Source organism: Geotrypetes seraphini, chromosome 6, assembly GCF_902459505.1.
Source record: "Geotrypetes seraphini chromosome 6, aGeoSer1.1, whole genome shotgun sequence".
NCBI classification, from domain to species: Eukaryota; Metazoa; Chordata; class Amphibia; order Gymnophiona; family Dermophiidae; genus Geotrypetes; species Geotrypetes seraphini.
This window is the reverse complement of record NC_047089.1, coordinates 52,314,323-52,337,142: the sequence shown is the minus strand read 5'-3', so window position 1 is coordinate 52,337,142 and position 22,820 is coordinate 52,314,323. Positions and strand designations below refer to the sequence as shown.

At 41.8% G+C, this 22,820-nt stretch overlaps 1 protein-coding gene across 6 annotated transcripts in view; it reads left to right on the top strand.

Annotated features, from left to right (window-relative positions):
- STARD13 (StAR related lipid transfer domain containing 13) overlaps nt 1–22,820 on the top strand; it is a 406,771-nt gene that overhangs the window by 245,042 nt on the left and 138,909 nt on the right. Inside the window, exon 1 of one of the 6 annotated variants that reach the window (XM_033948077.1) lies at nt 22,629–22,744. The exons of the other annotated variants lie outside the window; for them this stretch is intronic. The gene's annotated coding sequence lies outside the window, so the exon portion shown is untranslated. Of the gene's footprint in view, nt 1–22,628; nt 22,745–22,820 lie in introns of those variants that run through there. 6 annotated transcript variants of the gene reach the window in all.

The following is a 22,820-nucleotide window of genomic DNA, read 5'->3' as shown; positions in this document are numbered from 1 at the left end:
TTGCAACTCTGTCCCTGGAAATGCCTTTATGCAGATTGTTGAAAACTAGGTGCAAATCATAATAATGCACCTATTTTTTTATGTGTGGACCGGTGCACAGTTTCATAACCTTCATTTTTCCCCTGAAAAATATGCTTTGGGTGGGGAAATTTTTTTTTAGAATTAAAGATTCTTCTGCACTGACTCCTCCTCTTGCTGACTGCAGATGCATTTTTTCAGACTGTAATGAATATCTTTTCTTTCAAGAGGCCAATGAATATCTCCTTTTACAAGAGCTGCTGTTTTCCTTTCAGAGGCCAAAATGATTTTGGGTGAATCAAGCCGCCTCCTGCCTCCTCCCCATGCATATCACTGCATTTTCAAGTTCTAAGCTGGGTTTGCTATTTATGCTGTAATTCATCCATGAGTTATTTAAGGCAGTTCCTGTCCTCTTGGTGACTGCCGACATGAGAGAGAGATTGTTCGGTTATGAAATTCCATACCGCCCCCTCTCCCCACATGTTCCCCTTTGCTCACAAGGCCAAACTATAGTGAATTTCAAGTAGAAATGAACTGAATGAGAGGATAAACAAGCACACACACACACAGTGTACCAGAACTACATACATTTTATGAATACCTCCTTCTTTCTAAAGGCTCTGGTAGTGTGTGTGTGAGAGGGAGAGGGGGAGAGAGCAGAGAATGAAGTATTCATAAGTTGGTTCATTTAAAAAAAAATTTTTAAAAACCTGTTACATACAATACAATAAATTGATTTCTAGACCACATTACCAAATGGATCTATGCGGGATACAAAAGAAAAATGGGTTGAGAGAAATTAATTACCAATGAATTTGTTAAAGAGATGGGTTTTCCGTTGCTTTCTAAATTGAAGATAAGAGTGGGACGTTAGGAACAAGTTCTAGAAGTCACTGTCATGCAATGCAGCTTGATAAGAGAGTTGGCGCCCATGAAATTTTGTGCATTTGAATCCACTAACTGAAGGGGAAGCGAATACATGATAAACTCCTTTTTGAGCAGTTTTTAGAGCTAAGTCTTTTCAGCTGCCTTTAATTTTTTTTTTTTTTCCAAATCTTTATTGAATTTTCATATCTTACAAAAAGTGCAACATAACAGACATGTCTGACCATAAACAATTAAGCACTTATAAACATTCAGATACCTTAAATCAATACCCAGAAATACCCCCCTCCCCTTCCAACCATCAAAGAAAAGAACAAGGAATCGTATAAAGATATAACTGAAGGGAAAACGAAAACATGTTAAACTCCTTTTTGAGCAGTTTTTAGAGCTAAGGCTTTTCAGCTGCCTTTAAATTTTTTGATCAGTAGCTTCCCTGTATTTTCTGAACCTGGAAAAGAACTTAGATGAAGATGGTGCAAGAAAAGTTAAAAGGAGAGGATGGGTCCAAGCAGACTAGTAAAATAGAATAACCAGAGAACAAAGGTAGAATACATTTTATTTTCAATTAAGTGACTGGTAACTTTTTTTTTTTTTTTTTACATAGTACAGAAGGAAATACATTTCCTTTCTCCAGTGTTGCATTCAGACTTTTCAGAGTTCCTGTTTCTAGTTTGTGGTTGCTTATCCTGTATTAGAGGCTCTATCTTTATTCTGCATGAATGGTAGAAGTGGGGTATTCTGCTAGTATATAGTTTCTGTGTCAGGCTCTCTAGTGGTCAGGCTTGTTCTGTTTTTCCAGCAGAAAGTATTATGGTATTGATATTCTAGGGTGCTGCCTTTTAAAAGTAGGATAGTTGGGTTTTGAATCCTGGATGTTAGTGCTGCTTTGTTATCAATAATAATAAAACGCTAGAGCGCGCATGCGCTCTCGAAAATTCGTGAGTCCTGGCGCCGTGAGGTGTGCTTCTGTGGCAACATTCTAACCTCACGGCGCATGCGGGGGCTGAAGGCGCGCGACTGTTCTCTCTCCCTGTCCTCGGCGCGTCACCGCCTGCCCTCACTCGCCGCTGCCTCTCACTGCGCCGTGAGGTGGCAACATTCTAATTGACACCTCACGGCGCTTGCAGAGGCTGGAGGCGCATGCCACGACTGTGCTCTCTATATACCTCCCGGCTCCAGCAGACTAGGCAGCACCAGTGGCAGCAATGGTGGACAGCAGCCCCGCTCCGGCCGTTGACCCTCCACAAACCTCCCGGCTCCAGTGGCGTAGGCAGCACTATAAACACGCTGCTTCGCGCCCTTCTCTGCCGATTTCCTTTGCTGCGTCTCTGATGACATCATTGGAGACAGACGCGGCAGAGGAAATCGGCAGTAGAAGGCCGCGAAGTAGCGTGTTTAAAGTGCTGCCTACGCGGCTGGAGCCCTGAGGTTTGTCGGCGGTGGGAGGGTCAGGAGCAGGCCAGATCGAGCAGGACAACGGCAGTAAAAGAAGGGGGAGGGGCCAAACGGAGCAGGGAAGAGAAGATAAGAGAAGGGAAAGGGGGGTGGGGGAAAATGCTGCTACTGCTTCTGCACAGGAAAGGGGGGTAGGAGGGAAATGCTGTTGCTGCTGCATAGGGAAGTGGGATGGAAATGCTGCTGCACAAGGAAATGGGGAAAAATGACAGAGACAGCGGAGGGAGGGAGACAAGAAGAAAGAAATACACAGGGGCAGGGAGAGGGACAGAAAGACAGACAGAGAAAGAGGGCCAGAGAGAGAGTCAGCGGGAGAGGGAAAGGGGGCTGCTTTGGGGGGAGGGGTGTGCTTGGGGCAAACAGCTTTGCACGGGGGGGGAGGGGGAGACAGAAGGATACAGACAGCGGCCAAGGAGAGAGAGATAAAGAAACACAGACAGACAGACACATCTATTCTAGCACCCGTAATGTAACGGGCTTAAAGACTAGTAAGAACATAATAGCCATACTGGATCAGACCAGTGGTCCATCTAGCCTAGAATCCTGTTTCCACAGTGGCTGATCCAGGTCACAAATACCTGCCAAGAACCCAAATAGTAGCAACATTCCATGCTACCGATCCCAGGGCAAGCATTGGCTCCCCCATGACAGATTTTCTATTTATCGTACTTGTAGATCTGGAATGGATATTTTGGGGGATTGGTTCTTCCTCTCCCTCAACCTTTTGAGAGATGGTATTATAGGGGCCCATCTTAATTTTTCCTTCCAGAACCTATTCAGTCCTAGCTACTCTATTAACTAACATAGTAACAGATGGCAGATAAAACCGACATGACTAATCTAGTCTGTCCAGTAAGGCAGTTGCAGAATCTGCTGGTTACTCCCATATATCTTTGTTTAGGGTTATACCTGTCACTCCATACAGAACGCATGTTCTCGGCCTTTTTTGAAGTGTGAAAGACCTTTGTTTTGCTTTGATTCCATCCTCTTGCTGTTTAGGAATCCTCTGTGTTTTACCTTTGCTTTTTGAAATTCTGCCACTGTTTTTTGTCCCCCCCACCCCCCACTAGGAGGGCAGTTTGAGTTTACATGGCAGGGCTGTGACTGAGAACAACTAAAGTATGGGTGAGATTATTTGAGGAATGGATGCGTTGAATGAAATGAAGCTCCAAGAAATTCCTTTCATATGTTTCATAAATGTATCAGCTTGCAGTAGGAGAGGAAAAAAATAAAACAAAGTTTACATTACGTTTGCAGTAATTCCCACCGTGCTTGGCATTTACTCTTTGTTAATGCTCTGTCTTGGTTGGAGCGCCGTAGGTTTGCCTCAGGCTTTTAAATGCTTCGGATATGACACACATTAAAATACCTTTTTTTCCTGGATTATTACTTAAATATATCCGGTTTCAAAATGTATATTGAATAGAGTTTTAAGATTTTTAGAAACTTATACAAATGATCTTAAAATAATTAAATACACAATACGGCAGTTTCCACACAAAAATATTTTTTTTTCATTCATGCAAATTTAAACTACAAAGTGCATATTTACTAAGGGGTTCAGTTGTCAACATAGGTTACCCTTAAGATGTTATTTTATTGTTAACCCCAGTTATTAGTAACTATAGGTCTTGTTACATACAATGAGACCTGTGCAAAAATAGCACAAATTAGTAATGAACCCTTATACTAAGCTGCGGTAGATGTTTCTATCACGACCCAGAGCGCTAAATGCTCTGACACTATTCCAACGCTCATAGAATTCCTATAAGCATCTGAGCATTTAGCGCTCCGGGCCGCGGTAGAAACGTCTACCACGGCTTATTAAAAGAGGGCTATAATAGCATATCTTCAAGGTAGCCCATGTTAATGATCATGTCCTGAGTGCCATACACTTCAAAAATAAATTTCTATAAAATGTTAAGGTCAAAGAGCATGGTTAAGTACAACATATATGCAGTCAATGATAACCCTTCATTTTTATAAGGGCTGTGCTAGGCTAGTTTATAATGAAAACACAGACAACTATGCCTTTATACCAAAAAAAAAAAAAATCCAGTTTTATGTGAGCCATATTTATGCTAACAGAGACTATATAAACCTAAGGATACTGTGCTCATCAGATGTTGACTACTGAATTACTGAAATACGTCTCCGTGTCACATCTTTTTTTAGTCTCGTATGGTTGGCTTCTCAATCCATTTTTGTGCATCTTTAAATTTGGAGTTCTTGTTTTTCATTGGAGTCCTATGGTCCTTCCATATTCCTCTTGTGTGATTTGGTGCTTTGTTTTCATAGGGAATTTTTTTCTCTCTCCTTTTTCCCCCCCCACTTTTCCTGCCCAAATGCTCTCTACAGATTTATATCCGCTCTGAAGCGCAACATAAGTCAAACCAGTTTAGAGATGATTGTTAGACAATTGGAGATTTTACTGCATCTAGCCCATAGGCTGGTGGTGGCAACAGGCCCCTCCCTATTTTTTTAGAAGCAGAAGATGGTCATGATTTCCCAGTAGGAAGGGGAACTAGAGCATTTCACCCATTAGTTCAGGGAAGCTGTCGATATATTGGCCATTTAAAAAAATTTAGAAACAGGTATTATACCATCATTTTCTTAACGCCAACAAAGGTGAGACCTCCCTCGCTTCTAATTTCTTTCAGTATTTAGAACTTCAACATTACTACTCCTTGTTGCAAGCAAAGATGGCTCCACATTTGCTACTTTAAACAAGCTCTTTTTTTGCAAATGCCAATAAAACCTAAAGGGCTCCTTTTACGAAGCTGCGTTAGCGGCTTTATCGCTCGCACATTTTTAGCGCGCGCTAGCCGAAAAATGACCACCTGCTCAAGAGGAGGCAGTAGCGGCTAGCATGGCCGGCAAATTAGCACGCGCTATTACGCGCGTTAAACCGCTAACGCGGCTTCGTAAAAGGAGCCCAAACTGTCAGTATGGTACAATTTGGGAAGGGAGCAAAAACCATCTCCCTTCTTTTCTAGTCTCGCACAGAATTTGGGCCTCACGCATCGGGGAAAGTGTTTCAGAAGATGAATCGGCATCTAGCTTCTTGGCTGCTGTCTGAACCTCCCCAAATGTGGGTTTGCATGAGATTCCATACAAACTATTGATTAAAGCTTATATCGCTCATTGTAAAGGGAAAGAGATGGAGTTATGGGTAGGTGATGCATGTGTCGCTTTGCCTGGAGTACCCTCCATCACTTTGTGGAGTGCCCACAATTACACAATATTGGCTAGGTATATTTTTCTAGTTTGGAGAGAGTTTTGGGCACTTCCCTGGAGTGTTCTTATAAGGTACTGTCAGGGCAGGATTAATTCGTCGAGGGCCTCTAGGCACACAAGTACACTGGGCCCCCTGCCCCGCTCCACCCCACCATGCAGAAACAGGAAGCTGCATCAGAGGGAAGCTTTGGGCAAGCACAATTACAGTTCCCATTGCCTTTCTTGCCTGCATTGCTTGCTTGTCTTACTTTCCGTCGATGGGGGGGCCGCGTTGCCGATCGGGGGGGGGGGGTCCGCATTGCCAATCGATGTCGGAGGGCCCCATTGCTGTTTGGAAAAAAACAATGTTGATGCCCTCCTTCATTGCCTCCCCCCCCCGACCATTTCGGGCCCTAGGCACGTGCCTACTTGGCCTATTGGTTAATCCTGCCCTGGGTACTGTTGCTGAGGATTGACTCTGATTTGACTGCTCAAGGTGTCACAGAGCATCAACAGCAATTCATATCCTTAGCCCTTGTGCTGGATAAGAAAATGATATTATACCATTAGGTATAGGACAGTGCTCTCCACTGCAACATTGGTATTTGCTCATATTTCAAGTGCATGCATGGGAGCACACTAGGCCTCAAGGGGAAAAGAGTGAAGCATATTGTGCACTTTGGAAAAAAGTTTAAAGACAAAATTGCAGGGGCTTCTGCAGACAAGGAAATAGTAGGGATGGGTTGGAGGGGTAGCAAGGGAGGGAATATAAAAATAGAAAACGAATGGAATGTATTTGAAGCTCTGCACTTGCCCAGCAGCTGTGTTTCTCTTTTTTTTTTCTTCTTTTCTTGTTGCTGTTTAATCCGGTTGTATTATGTAGCATTGTACTGTATTCCGTTCACCAAAAAAGAAATTAGAAAAAAAAGATTTATGCGTGCCTCTAGTGCCTGACAAGATGTGTGTAAGTTCAAATTGTTACCAATTGGTGCCAGTAATTGATAGTGCCAAATTACTGGTGCTAACAGGCTCATTTCTCAATTAAATTGCACACGCAAATTGGGCGTGTGCCCAAATTTGCATGCACAATTTTGAGTGCTATTTATAGAATATGGGGAAATGTGTGTAAATGCATAGAACACTGGCATATGCACCCATAAGTGTGCACTTACCCATGTCTATTCCAGCATGCTGCCTAAGTGCTATTCTCTGCATACCTGCTCAATGTACATAGCATGTATTTGCAAGGGGGGCATACACAGGGGCAGAGCATGGGTAGACATACGAGTCATGGAGCTCCCTCTTACACAAGTAGCTTACAAAATACTGTGACTTGCTTGCGTCCCTTTTGGATTTCAGTTCCCCAATGAACACCAGCTCAGTGGCTGCTGTAAGTGCAGATGCCTTAAAGTTAGGTCTGTTAATGCCAGGGTACAGCTAACACAAGGGTACAGTTGTGCTAGCACCGGATTGTCTAGCTGCCTAGTCTCCTATGGCTAGGCCCTGCAATGCCTAAAGGGAGGCACCCAGTTATAGAATTGACTGCTGGTAAATGAAATGGCTTGGTCTGCTTCAGTAGACTAGCATAATAAAATTTTATAAAAATACTCCACAAGTTAGAGAAACAACATGTATATTGAAAGCATAAAATGCTGTGTAATAATAATAATAATAAATATTAATTAATATAAGTGAAGTGCTATGTGAGTTTCAAACTTGGGGATTCTTTAATTGAGATTGAAACCTGTTATGAGCGCTGGAGTTGAACTAATACCATGCTACCTTCCTTAAGTTCATTTGAAGATAAGTGATTTTTTTCATTCTTTTTGATTATTAACACTGAATAAAGAAGGTTAAGGGACTGAGAGTGCAATGATGGTTCCTGTTGTACAACCAGCGCTTGTACTTTTAATAGTACTTTATGCACGGATCAGTTGGTGACTGAGCACTTCACATATTAATTAATATTTATTATTATTACACAGCATTTTATGCTTTCAATATACATGTTGTTTATCTAACTTGTGGAGTATTTTTATAAAATAGATTTATTAACACAAGTAATTATTAATTAACTACTTAATTCTAGTGAGCAGCATAATAAAATCCCAGAATAGAATTGGTCTCCTATTTGCTTGATGCTCCTTAAAACGCTATATTCCTGGCAGCTGAACCTAGAGACTGCTACCACCGTGAGATGTTTAGGTAGTGTAATTTTGAGTCAAATTGGGGATCCCTAGTAATAGCAAGTGTTTCCCAAACCAGTCCATCAGTCACACCCTGCCCATCTTGTTATCAGGATATCCATTGAATATGCATGATATAGACTGGCATAGAATGGAAGTGGATTCAAATCCATCTTATAAGCAGTGGCGCATAAAGATAGCTACAGTTTTGCTGGGCTCTTCATTTTTCAGCCTGGAGAGATTAAATATCTACAATGAATATTCATGTTTGTAAGCAGTGACATAGCGAGGATAGGAGGCACCCAAGGCACCGGCATCCCTCGGCACCCTCCTCTGCACCCACGATCCTTCCCCACTCCCTACGCCACACTTTCACCCTCCCTCTCCCCCCATAACCTCTTTAAATATTCACCAGCGTGAGCAATTTCTCCAGCCTGCTGCTCGTGTCAGCACTGAATTTCCCTCTGACATCACTTCCTGGCCCCGTGACCTGAAAGTGATTTTAGAGGGGAGCCAGGGCGGCATGAGCAGCAGGCCAGAGAAGTTGCTCATGCTGGTAAAGGAGGGTACGAGCATGGTGTGTGGGGAGGGAGGTGGAGAAGTGCTGGCACCCCCACCAAGATGGTACCAGGGCAGTCTATCCCCCTTACTGCGCCACTGCTCATAAGATGGATTTGAATCCACTTCCATTCTATGCCAGTCTATATCATGCATATTCACTGGATATCCTGATAACAAGATGGGCAGGGTGTGACTGATGGACTGGTTTGGGAAACACTTGCTATTACTAGGGATCCCCAATTTGATGTGAATATGGCCTTTTCTAGAATTCTGCTTAGCAAAAAAATATGCACCATGATTTGATGGTTTTTACTTTGCCAGTAGGAATGTACATGGGCTGAGTATAGACTGAGCACACAGGTATGCACATAAATTATAAAATTCTGTCGCTTTCATATGTACATGTTAGCTTCAAGGTGTGGACATTTTCACCAGCGGTAAGGCTGGTGTAAGTGACCATATCTTAAAGTGTGCATGTTTTCTGGCTTAGTGGTTAGAGCTGCTACCTCACTACCCTGAGGTTGTGGGTTTGATCCCAGAGCTGCTCCTTGTGACCCTGGGCATTGAAGAGTGAAGGAAGATGGACTGAGGAGAATAAGTCTTCTGTTATTATGTATAAGGTATGGTGCTCTTGGTATTAAAATTTGATGGTTTTATTTATTTTATATGTATGATTTTCTATATATTATTTTAAATTTCTGCTCCTTGCATTTGTATTATACTGATTGTACTTGTATTGTGCTGATTGTACTTGTTTTGTGCTGACTGTATTTGTACCCCATCCGCCTATGTACGGTCTATAGATAATTTTTGTTAACTGCATCGAACCTCACGATGTATCATGTTATGCAAACAAAATTTTGTTATGTTATATTTGTAAATTGCTTCAATCTAATCTAATCTAATCCTTAGGTTTGTATACCGCATCATCTCCACGTTCGTAGAGCTCGGTGCGATTTACAGTAGAAGAAATAGGAAGGAACTACAACAGAGGGTTAGAGGTAGAGGTGTGAAGAAAATTTAGAGGACTTGGGATGCCAAGATAAAAGAGTTTCCTTGATTCCTAATTTGGAGGGAGACTTACATTTTTTGAGAAAAGCCAGGTTTTCAGATGCTTGCGGAAGATTTGGAGAGAGCTCAAGTTCCGAAGAGGAGACGTAAGGTTGTTCCAGAGCTCAGTGATTTTGAAGTGGAGGGAGGTCCCTAGCTTTCCTTTGTGGGAAATGACTTTTTGTGAGGGGAAGGATAGTTTTAATTTGTGGGAGGATCTGGTGGTATTAGGGTTTGAGGAATTCCAAGAAAGAGGGATAAAGGGAGGGAGGATACCGTGTAGGATTTTGAAAACTAAATAGTGGACCCTGGCGATTATCGGAAGCCAGTGGAGCTTGGCCAGGAGCGGGGAGACATGGTCAAATTTGCTTTTAGCGAAGATGAGCTTGGCTGCGGCATTATGAATCCGTAGGAGTTTGTGGAGGTTTTTCTTGGTTAGGCTTAAGTAGATAGAGTTGAAATAGTCCAATCTGGAGAGGATGATGGATTGGACAAGGAGAGTAAAATGTTTTTGATGGAAGCAGGATCTAACTTTCCTCAGCATGTGAAGGTTGAAAAAGCATTTTTTTACCAAGGATTGGAGGTGGTCATTAAAGGACAATGTGGAATCAATGATGACGCCCAAAACCTTGCTCGAGAACTCAAGTTGCAGAGAGGAGCCAGAGGGTAGTAGGAAGGAGGTGGGTAGGTGGTCTAGTTTTGGGCCAAGCCAAAGGAGTCTTGTTTTGGACTCATTCAATTTCATTTGCGCAGTGTGGGCCCAGGATTGTAGGTTCATTATACAAGAGGATATGTTCTTAGCCAGGTCGGTGAGGTTCGAGTCAGTCTCGAGGAGGACGAGGATGTCGTCAGCATATTTGTAGAGGTTATCGATAAAGCTCAATAAATAAATTTAAAATCACTTATGCAAAATATGCGCATTAGACGTGCACACTGGACAGAGCTCATATTAAAATGGCACCAGCCATTAATGTGCATGTTAAATGTGAATGTTAATCTAAAGCTAGATAATACATAGTTCCCTTCGATCATGGTGTATATCCTAAATAGTGTTCATTTGCAGTATATACTAAATAGTGTTCATTATTAAGGGTTTATTACATTCTGTGCTTATGAAGAAAAGAATACTGCAAATCCAGCCCTGCAGTTGCATTTCTTCATTTTGCCTCTGACATACCCTGAAAACATTTACTGTAAATCCTGGGTGGCCTCTAGTGGACAACAGTAAAAACTGCAAATATTTTATAGCTATTGTGTAAACACATTAAAAGTAGGGTGTGTATGTATGCACTGAATTACAGAACTAATTATTCAACTAAGCTTATACACAGTTGAGGGAGAGGAATTTACTTTTTTTTTATTAGGAGAGGGATTGGTTTCTTGTAGAAGAAATGACCCAGACCTGGAAGATAATAATAATAATAATAATAACAACGGTTTATATACCGCAGGACCATGAAGTTCTATGCGGTTTACAATAATTATAAATGTTACAAATTGAGTAGAATTGACATAGTTAATATCTATTGTTTAGCAATTCTAGAGATCTGGTATTGTGAGAGATTGTACGAATCAGTTTCCTATGTACTTTAGAATAGATATGTTTTCAGTTGTCTCCTAAATTCCCTATATGTATTGGCAAGCATAAGTAGTTGTTTCAGATCGTTGCCCCATAATGCTGCTTGATAAGAGAGAAGATGTTAGTGATGAATTTTGAATTTACATCCTCTAACCGGGGGGGGGGAGGGGGAGGGAAACAAAATTCAAGTTTGAGCTTCTTTTATGTCTATTGGTTGAAAAGGAGAATAGGTCGGTTATGTATTTGGGGGCTAGTCCGAATAGAACCTTGAGCAACCGAACTTAAACCTCACACGTGCCTCCATTGGCAGCCAATGCAGGAGTCGGTAGGAGGGAGTTATGTGATCAAACTTCTTCAACCCGAAGATCAGCCTGATTGCTGCATTCTGCATCAGTTGCAATCGCCGCATATTCTTCTGGGAAATTGCCAGATAGGCGATATTGCAGTAATCCAGTTGGCTCAGTATGAGGGATTGTACCAGGATTGTAAATGATGGTGCATCAAAATATGCTCTAATGGACCAAAGCTTCCAGAGAGTAAAAAAAACCTTTTTAACCAAAAATTGACCTGGTCTTTCATGGTTAGGCCCTGGTCCAGCGTTACGCCCAGAACCTTCAGAGTGGGTTGAATGGGGTAATTAAGATTGTTGATGCATAGTGGAGTTTTAGTATCTAGTGGGTGTGGCGAAGCTATGAAGAATTTTGTTTTTTCTGAATTGAGCTTCAGTCTAAATTCAGTCATCCATCGTTCCATCGAGTTTACTGCTTCTGTTGCCGTGGGAGTAACTTCTGAGAGAGAGGTGGCGAATGGGATGATGTTCGTAAAGTCGCCTGCATAACTGAATACAGTTGTGCACCTAATGTTGACATGTAAACATTGAAAAGTAATGGGGATAGTGGTGACCCCTGTGGGACGTCAGATGTGTTCTCCAGGTGTCCGAGAGATTGCAATCAAAACGAACTTGATAGGTGCGGGATATAAGGAAGCCTCGGAACCAGTCTAACACCTCTCCTCTGATACCAATTGCATCTAAGCATTGTAGCAATTTCCCATGGTCTACTAAGTCAAAGGCGGAACTCATATCAAATTGCATAATCAGGGCTTTGAGGCCTCTACTAAACAAGGAGCGAAATTATCCAATATGGCTGCAATTACTGTCTCAGTGCTAAATAAAGGTCTGAAACCAGATTGGGTTTCATGTAGGAGAGAGAACTGGCCAAGATATTCCATCAATTAGGTGTGCACTAATCCTTCCATGTGTTTATAAAGAAAAACTGTGAGAACCATCTGGTTTATCAAATATATAGTGATATTTACTTAAAAGCAGCATTAGGAACATATGTCTTAGGAATTTTCAACATAGATAGAAAATGAGAATTATGCTGTAGTACTCTAAGGGGCCCTTTTACTAAAGCTTAGCACATGCTAAATGCTGTGCAACTTATTCTATACCTATGAGCCATGTGACACTTATGGCCAAATTCTGTAATTTGTATGTCAATCACACTTAGGTACCCATTCGAGAATCATGCTTAGCAGCGCCTAACTTAAAACTTAGGTGCCTGTTATATAGGCCAGGGTTTTAAAAACCTACATTATAGGCGCATAAGTCCTTTATAGAATCATACCTAGTGATACATAAGTCTACCTCTAACATTCCTACTTTAGTGTTAAGTGCCTATCTTTTTGTGACAGGGTGGAGTACCTTTCACTGGCCAGTGAAGGGAGCCTGAGCAGTGGAGCTCATTGAGCCTGAGAGGAGAACTGATTTGCATGAGAGCTGCAAGTGCTGCTGGGAGCTATCCACTCACCCATAGCTTCTAGTACGAGAGCTCAGAAGGAAAGGAACTCCTTTGGGAGCTGGGCAACCCTCATGAGGAGAGATGCTGGCCTCTGGCCTAACTCCCGGTAAACCCTGAAGGCCACTGCTGATCAGCGTTGACAGGGGGCTCAGGGAGCAGAGCAGAATAGAGTAGCTAGGCTGACCAGTCCTGATGGGGGAATTGGTGCAGCGGAGAATGGAAGCCTGGTGGTGGGAGGGTCCACAGGGACCAATATACCGGCAGGAAAGGGCTCAGAAGTAGTCAGAGGGCCTGGTAGAGCCTTGAGTCAAGGAGGTGGCTCAGGCTTGACGACCGGTGATGGGACCAGTAAAGAAGGATCCAGGGGTGGGGACCCAAGAGGCCAGGGAGTGAGGGACTGGTGGTGGCCCCACAAGAGACAGCTCAAAGTGCTGGCAGAGTCCAAGGCTGAGAGGGTCAGGGGGCTGATCAGCAGTGGGGCCGGTGGTGACTTGCTGAGAGACTGGTGATGGCAATGAGAGCTGTTCAAAGACTCCTTGGGAGGCAGCCTGAGAGACCCTGGGAGCATTGTTCAAGATCTAAGGAGTGTCCAGTGGAGGGACCAGTTGGGATGGTGGCAACCGGCAGAGTGACAAGTAAATTGCACCAGAAGCTGCCGAAGATGGAGAGGGTCAATGGAAGGTCGGAGGAAGAACTTGAGAAGACCTGGAGTTCACAGAGTGCAGGAGGAGCTGGGAAGACCTGATCACAGGATTTAGAACAGTGTTTAACCTTGTTTGTTTTGTGTTAACAAGCTTGGTGGTAGAGAGAGACTGGGAAGGACCAGGATACGCCTGGGGTGTGGACATGTGATGGATAATACCGCTTGGCCCGGTCACATGATTATTTCAGTTAGGGACAGACTATGTTAGTTTACACTATTTGGCACTGCAGATGTCTGGTACTGTATGTAATGTGGTACTGTATGGTATGGCTCTGCCCTGTGTGATAAATGCAGGGTAAATACTTGGCATGGCCCTTTCACTTATTGCATGTTAATTTTTGCCTTTAACACATGGTAAGTGCAAAATCTTACCACACTTTAGTAAAAGGGATCCATAGCGTATGGACTTCAGTCCAGAATGAATGAGACAGATAGTCAAAGGTGTTTAGGCTTCTAAATCCGCCTCTTTGAAATTTGCTACAGTAGTAGGAGCATTTTCAAAATACAAAAATCAGTACTTGGATGTTTTTCTCTGCAAAACGTCCAAGTGCTGATAATTGAAACAAAGTCGTTTGCCCTCCAAAATGTCAGACTCAGAAAGGGGCATGTTAGAAATGTGTTTTCAGCGAGCTGTGGTTAGACTTGGACATTTTGCGGTGATTAACCTTTTGCAGAATGTCCTAGACAGAACTTAGACGTTACAAACTAGAACAGTTTTAGAAGCGTCTAAGTGTCAAAAAGGTACCCAAACTGACCAGATGATCACTGGAGGGATTAAGTAATGAACACCCCCCCCCACACACACACATACACACACTCTCCCATTGGTCATTCTCCCACCCACCTCTAACCCCAAAGATATGAATAAAACAGTACATACCTATCTGTAGAACATCAACTGGTAAGGAAAAGGTTAGTGGAGCATCACACAGGTGTCTTTAAGTAACTTGGTGGGTGGGATAATAAGCCAAAGAGAGAAGGACCCAGGCCCATTGACTACTGCAACTCCCTATTTAAGGGAATTACTCAGAAGGAAATAAGACGTCTCTAAATTATTCAAAACACAGCCATAAAACTCATCATGAATGCTAGAAAATTTGATCACGTAACGCTACTTCTTCAAAAAGCACACTGGCTCCCGGTCTCCTATAGGATCACTTTTAAATTATGTTTACTGACTTTTAAAACACTTATTTCCAAAGCTCCCTCCTTTATAGACAGATTACTAACACCTTACACCCCTGCACGATCACTCAGGTCAAATGATCAACATTTATTATCCATTCCATCTTTGAAAGTTATTAATACTAGGCGGCAAAACATTTTTTCTGTAACAGCACCCCAAATTTGGAACTCTCTACTACTTTATCTAAGGGAAGAACTTTCTTTTGACAGATTTAAAAGTAACCTAAAATGTTTTCTATTTAAAGATGCCTTCGATCTATAACCCCCTGAGATAGGTTCCATCAAATTCTGAATAAAATTCTTTCTCCTAACCCTAATTCATATCCCTGCGAGGCAGAGACCTTCGATTCCAGATTTGAAATCTTTCACCTTTTGATATCGAGCCTCTTTTAAACTTTTACTCTTATTCCCACACATCGTTTTTCCATTTTTTAAAAATCTATCCTATCACATTTGTACTTCATCCCCTCTTTCCCATTGGTTCTGTCTGTTTGTCTGCACTTAGTTTGTCAGTTTGGCTATAATATGTTGGTAAGTCTTAATCTTTGTAATGGTTTTATTATTGTACATCGCTTAGAAGTCTGATTGAGCGATTTAATCAAATTTTAAATAAGACTTGAAACTAACTACTAGCGCGCAGTAATTGAATTAGCTGCGCTAAACACTAACGTGTCCATAGACTAACATGCACCTGTTAGCGTTTAGCACACACTAATCGGTTAGCTTACCGTAGTAAAAGAGGGTCTTAATTTATGATGGAAAGTGTAAGGCTACAGAAACATCCAAGTTGAAAATGTCCAAATCTGGACAAATTTGGATGTGGGAGGGGCCAGCTCCCAGTAGAAGCAAGCATACAATACAAATTCTACTGCACCCTATACAAAGCCCTGAATGGAGACAGGCCAAACTATCTAAACAATCGCCTAATCAGGAGCAAAACATCCAGACCAAGGAGAACACAGGCACACTTTTCCCATCCCCCTAATCAAAGGCATGCAAAGCAAGAAAATGTATGATGGACTATTAGCAACCCAGGCAGCAAGATTAGACCACCACCTCTCCAATCTGCTGACCACAACGCCCAACTAAAAAACCTTCAGGAAACAATTGAAAACCATGCTATTCAAGAAATTTGTCCATTGATCAAAACCTTTTAGACTCCCCAGATCCTAATGCTTTTTCCAACTATCAACCTTGTAATCTCTCTGGGAATGCCCAGGCCAATTCTTTGTAAACCACATAGAACTGAAAAGTATTGGCAGTATAGAAAACACCCATGTAATATAATGTAAAGAACTGGCCACATAGATTTCCTTTACATAAAAGAGTGTCAGGTATACATCTCACCATAACCCTCTTATAATATATGGTGAGCCCTCCAAACCTCTCCCCAAAACCTACTATACCCACCTGTCTACCACCCCAGTAGCTCTTATGACTGCAGGTGGCACCTATATAGGAGTAGGGTTTTGATGGACTCATACTTTCTATTATAAATGTAGTGGCTAGTGTGTCTTATGGGCCTGGGTCCTCCTCTCTATAGCTTATTAGCCAATCCACCAGGCTATGTATTTGAAATCTGAACAAAAATATATAAGCATAAAATGATAAATTGACCCTATATTATAATACTATAAGGTTTTATTTTGAAGCTGGAGTTGGAGTTTGGACATTTTTTACCAACTGCAGTTCAACCCAGAATTTTATTTTATTTATTTATTTATTTATTCAATTTTCTATACCGTTCTCCCAGGGGAATTCAAAATGGTTTTACATGAATTTATTCAGGTACTCAAGCATTTTTCCCTATCTGTCCCGGCAGGCTCACAATCTACCTAATGTACCTGGGGCAATGGGGAGGATTAAGTGACTTGCCCAGGGTCACAAGGAGCAGTGTGGGTTTGAACCCACAACCCCAGGGTGCTGAGGCTGTAGCTTTAACCACAGCGCCACACACTCTAAGCTTCCAGCTTTAACTCCAAAGCTGTGCTCCTAAGTTTGACTAAAACTTTGGAACAAATTTAGGATCTAAATGTAGGCTTTGCACTTTTTTTTATTTACTATCAAGCCCAACTGGTTTTGACTGTGATTATGTCTAATGTGCACCCTGGGTTTCCTTGTGGAATGCATGTCATATGCAGTGAAGTCACCTCCTAGCAATTAAAGAAGCAGTTTTAAAAATTTGACAATATTATTCTATAACACATTACAATTTCTGAAGTGCAACTGCGGAGAAATGGCTTCTTTCTCGACTGCTTTCTGTTAAAGCTGAGTACAGTTGTTTGGTTTAATGGATGTGTCCTGATGTGCCCTTCAAACCTCTGGTACAACTGTAGCAACATTTCACTGGAGAAGCAAAAGTATGAAGTGCATTCTTCTGTTTCAGTATTAAGCAGGCTGCAGCTAACGGCATAATCCTCTGCGGCTAAGGCTTTTTTAAGTTGATTATTATGATTAAGCATATTTAAAGGAAGACCTTTTAGTGTTGTATGTAGTTTTAATGGCCACCCACACTTCTGAACTGAATAATGGATGCCACTGTTTCTTCCAAAAGGCTTTTGGGTAACTAGGAAGCCAAAATATTTAAATGGCATCAATAATATTTAAAAAGGAGAATTTGTAAGAATAAAAAAAATAAAGAATTTCTGGAAACATCCACTTCTAGAATTAAATCACAAAGATCAATATTACCCATTCTAAGCTCATTGGGGGAGAATGGGATGTAAAACGAACCAAATAAATAAATAAAATATTTGTGGCAGGTTGGGGTGGGAAAGAGTTTAAAATTATGTTTATTAAAGCAAAATATTCAGTAAAATAGAAGCCCTAGATAAAGATTAACATTTTCATTGCCACGTTTGCAGTGAGTGAAAAGAGGGCTGTTTGTATTCTGCTATTGCCTACAGTCTTTCTGGAGAATAGAAATATCAGAGACAGGAAATTTGAAGTTTAGCTAAAGTTGGAACCCATGAAAGTCATTACCTAAAACATGCTGAGTAAAAAAAAGAAGCAGGCCTAAATATTTAATGTAAAAACATTTGTCATTTTGTAACTAAGAATTTTCTGTGCTTATGCCAAGTGTTCAGTAGGGGTAAACACAGAGGATCCTTAGCTGCAAAAGAGTGAAGAGATGGCAGAAGAATTAGCACCTGGGTTGGTTTGGCAGGCTGTGCTCTTCTCCTTGGCAGACATCTACAGTTTGTCTTTTTCAATCTGCTTTTTATTCATCAGGAGCTCTCTGCTGCATTGACCTCATTTTCTGGAATACAGTAGGTCTTCCACTTCTTCTGCATTAATTAAGGAACCCCCATGTGTCAGACTACCTGGAAGGGAGTGTGTAGCGCTACAGCCTCGGCACCATGAGGTTGCGAGTTCAAATCCCGCACCGCTCCTTATGACCCTGGGCAAGTCACCTAATCCTCCACTGCCCCAGGTATGTTAGATTGTGAACCTGCTGGGACAGATAGGGAAAATGATTTGTAACCTGTTGTGAGCTCCTATGAGAGGATGGGCTAAAAAATAAAATAGAAAAATACCTCTTGGAAATTACTAGGGATGGGCAACCAGGATATTTCCTTTTTGCGGTTACTGTCCCAACTCTATGGAACTCGTTGCCTAATTATCTGCGCTATGAATCCGATATAAAATAATTTAAAGCTAAACTAAAGACATTTTTGTTCCAAGATGCCTTTGGTTAACAATTGTCCTTCTAAGGGCAAAATCTAAAATTTAAACTAACTGCCGTTTTAATCCTAACCTATTGTTTTACCCTTTTATGTTTTATCTTTTCTATAATTATTGTAGTTCTTCCCCACTATCCTTGTTTTAAGTTACGAATGTTCTGATCAAAGCTGTTTGTTATGTTTGGATGTTATTTAGTATCCCCCATTTTACGTGTTTTCATGTAATTTTATAATTTGTTTTTATGTAATTTTATGTTGTAAACCGCTTAGAAATTTGAATAGGCGGTCTAAAAAATCTTTTAATAAACTTGAAACTTATTTGATTTTCTTTGGCCATTTTGTCATCTTGGAACCACAATCACTGAGTGAGCATACTTTCAAAAGAATGCATGCTATTTGTAAGAAGTGCGCACTCTGTTCTCAGAAATGCATGGATGCAGTGGCGTAGTAAGGGGGGGGCATGGGTGCAGACCACCCCAGGCACTGGTGGGGGCGCTGGCACCTCTCCGCCCCCCCCCCCCCCACACACACACACGCCACACTACGCTTGTGCCCTCCCTTCCCCACCCCTGTACCTCTTTAAAATCTTTGCTACCACAAGTAACTACTCTAGCCTGTTGCTCGCACTGGCCTGGCTCCCCCTGAAATCACTTCCGGGTCATGGGGCCAGGAAGTGACAGCAGAGGGAAAGCCAACCCCAGCTCGAGTAACAGGCCAGAGAAGCTGCTCGCACTGGCAATGATTTAAAGAGATATGGGGTGGGAAGGGAGGACACAAGTGTGGCATGGGGGTGCAGAAAGAGCTGGGGGGGGGCAGAGAGGAGAGTGCAGGAAGCACCACCACCCCGGGCGCCTCCTACCCTCCCTACGCCACTGCACAGAGGCACACATTATTCGCACCTAGGCAATTATTCAAGTGGGTACCTTATTAGGAAAAAGTATGCACTCCTGAAAAAGCTCTCTCTCTTTGCAAATAGTCACACTTTTTCAAACAGGATACTCGGCTAGCTGGACCATTAGTCTGACCTAGTTTGACTGTTCTTATGTTCATATGCTATTTGCACTTGCTTATATGTTAAAAATTCCTGTTAAAGCATGGTACATGCAAAATCTTACCATATTGTAACATTCATTATTTCATAGATTAAAGTGCATTACTTTGGTTTAATGTGCATTAAGACAGTGGTTTTCAACCCAATCTTTAGGGACCACCTGAGATAGATTTGCAATGCGTTCTTGGTATGCAGATCTCTCTCGTGTATATTCGTTATAGATATCCTAAAAACCCAACTGGCCAGGTGGTTCCTAAGAATTTGGTTGAAAACCACTGCACTAAAAGAACCCCATGCAAGCAGACTGCCTATCTCCATGGACTTCTCTTTTAACTTGCATTTTTCCCTTTAACTCTTGTGACACTGATGTGCTTAAGTGTGTTTGAAGATATTGTAATGAACCAGTTTGGCTACTGAAATGTGAGTAAGTACTTTTAACTTCTTGTCTGTAGTTTGTGTAAGGAACTCAGTTGCTCCTTAGCTAGGGTTACCAGATTTCTACATCGAAAAAAGAGGGCATGTGGCCCTGCCCTGGTCCACCCAAAGCCTCACCCCATTCCACCCACAGCCCTGACCTGTACTTCCCCCAGCCCCACACAAATCTCATCTCTTTGGGGCCACATCTGGAAGGCATCCACGGATGCGATGCGATGACATCACACTCGTCCAGTGGTCACTGACCCTCTCCCACCCTCCAAAGTTGTAAATGAAACAGTACATACCAGCCTCTATGATAGCTATAGATATTATGGGACATCCTAATAGAGCAGTAAACAGGTATCTGGAGTAGCCTGGTGGGCAGTGCAGAGAACCATAGAGAGGGGGTTCCAGGCCCATATCTCAATCTACCCATTATATTTATGGTAGACAATGTGAGCCCGCCAAAACCCACTCAAAACCTACTATACTGCCATATAGGTGACACCTGCAGCCATAAGGGCTATTAGGGTGGTAGATAAGTGAGTGTAGTAGTTTTGGAGGAGATTTGAAAGGTTCACCATACACTAAAATGGGATTCTAGTGAAATACGCATCTGGCACCCTCTACGTGAAGTTCACAGCCTTGTTGTCATGTCTTTCTGACCAGTCCATTAAGGGCCTCTTCTATCAAATTGCAATAGCAGTTTTTAGTGCAGAGAGCCACGCTAAATGGCCCGCGCTGCTCCTGACGCTCATAGGAACTCTATGAGCGTCAGGAGCAGCGTGGGCTATTCAGTGCGGCTCACCGCGCTACAAACTACTAGCACAGTTTGATAGAAGAGGCCCTAAGATATTGGTCCCTCACACGCCCAAATGGGCATAATTTGGATTTTTTTGAATTTGGACTTCTTTTATTCGAAAATGGCCAAAAAATTTAGACATCCTAAGGGCCAAGACATCCAAATAGGTCATTAAAAAAATAAATTGGGGCATCTAGTGGTTTCAAAAATGGACACTTCCCCGCCCCGACTTTTGGATGGCTTGCAGGAGACATCCAGTCAGACTTAGATACACTATCGAAAATGCCCCGCTAAAGGTTGTGCACAGGGGATTATAATTTGTTCATATTTAAATATTTGGCTGTTTTTCTCTATTTTCAGGTTTTTATTTTATTAATTTGTTTCATGCATTTATGTTAATAAACAGTTTAAAATCTGTCTTAAAACTTTTTAATATGTGGAAATTGACAATAAGGATAATTATATAAGAGGCTCTAGGGTGTAAAGTACCTATTTTAAGACTATTTTATAAAGACACATAAACAGCTATTATTAGTGATAATCCTGCAGAAATCATGCCTACATTGATGTTATTGGTAATGTGACTGCTTGAGAGCTATAATGTCATTAAACCTTTCTTGAAGCACGATCCTTAGCAGTAGTTCTGTGAGACTACCACAAGGGCAGTGGTTCCCAAACCTGTCCTGGGAAAACCCTAGCCAGTCAGATATCTGCAATGAATATTAATGAGATTGATTTGCATGCATTACTTTCCACTGTATGCAACTTTCTCTCATACATATTCAGTGGAGATATACAGCACAGGTTTGAGGACTGTTGTTCTAGGGATTGCCAACACCATTTCTGATCTCAGCACTGGCAAAGAAAGAAGCAATTGGAGATCATTTCTACCTGTCCTCTAGACCTTGGGGATTTTTAAAGGTATGAGTTTGGAGGTGGGGGGAAGACTTCAGAGGGGTAGGAGACTTTGGGGACTATTCTTGGGTAGGGGGCACACTTGGAGGACCCTTCAAATGAGTTTGCCTGCTTGGGGGGCACTAGTGGCAGGCTTGACTGTGGAAGCACCAATGGCATTGTTTATAGTTTTTTGTTGAGAGCTTCTACACCGTTACTAATGACTTGGGAGTTGATTCAGAGAGGTTTACGGTACATGAACTTCTGTAGAGATGTTACCATGCAGAGTTACAAAGAGCTTCTGCAAGGTGTTACAATACATTGGCTCTATACTAAAATACACAGAGCTCTGTGGTGGTGTTACAATACAGAGTTATTAGTACTGGCATGATTATGCCATAATCAGTCATCCTACTGATGTTACTGGCACATTGATCATCCTACTTATATGCACAAGTTTATTCCAAATCAATCATCCTACATATATACACATATAATAATACTAGGCTTACTATTGCTGCTAAATACACTATATTTATACACCTAAGGAGGTTGGCCATTTCAACTAACTGTAGCCCTTGTTACCTTAGTTATTGTTTCATAATGCTAATTTAACTCGCTTTGGTGCCCTTTAATACACGTTGAGAGGCAAATAAGGCAGCTTAGATCCCCTAATGCAGCTTGATAACTTCTCGCTTAGTGTTATTTGTATAAGGAAGAAAGTAATTAGAAAAGCCATGAAGTGAGAGAAATGTTATTTTCAATCCTCTGAGCATTTATTCTACATCCAAATGTTTACGTTAATTGAGAACACAGCAGTTTTTCCAAGGAAATGAATATCCAATTAAAAATGTGCATTTACAGAAGAGGTCTGTCCATTTCTCCCAAAATGTCAGAGGGACACATCCACATCCTTTCTGTAGTATGCAACACAGGATGGGTGAAATGATTTATGAAAATTCCAGTTGTGAGGTTTTGTTTCTTCAAGACTTGGGGGGTGGGGCTGGAATCAGCCTAAAACCAGACGGAGGATTGCTCTGACTGGGAAGACGGTAGAACAGGGCTGTACAGACAACAGCTAAGTAGTACTGTGTGGAGTTTTTAACTCGTAAAGATTATGACAAGGAGGCACTCCATGACCCAGGAGCTATTTGTCAGACCTTGAAAAGCAGGTCTCAAGAAAAAGGAAATACAGAAGAAAGGGATTTTTGTTCAAAAGCAGAGTCAAGCCTCAGGAATACAGTGTTTGTAAATGAAGTAAGTGTACATGCTATATAGTACAGCAGTTAGATGTGTTTTGAAAGCTGGTTTTGCCTTCAAAGCAAAAGTCGAT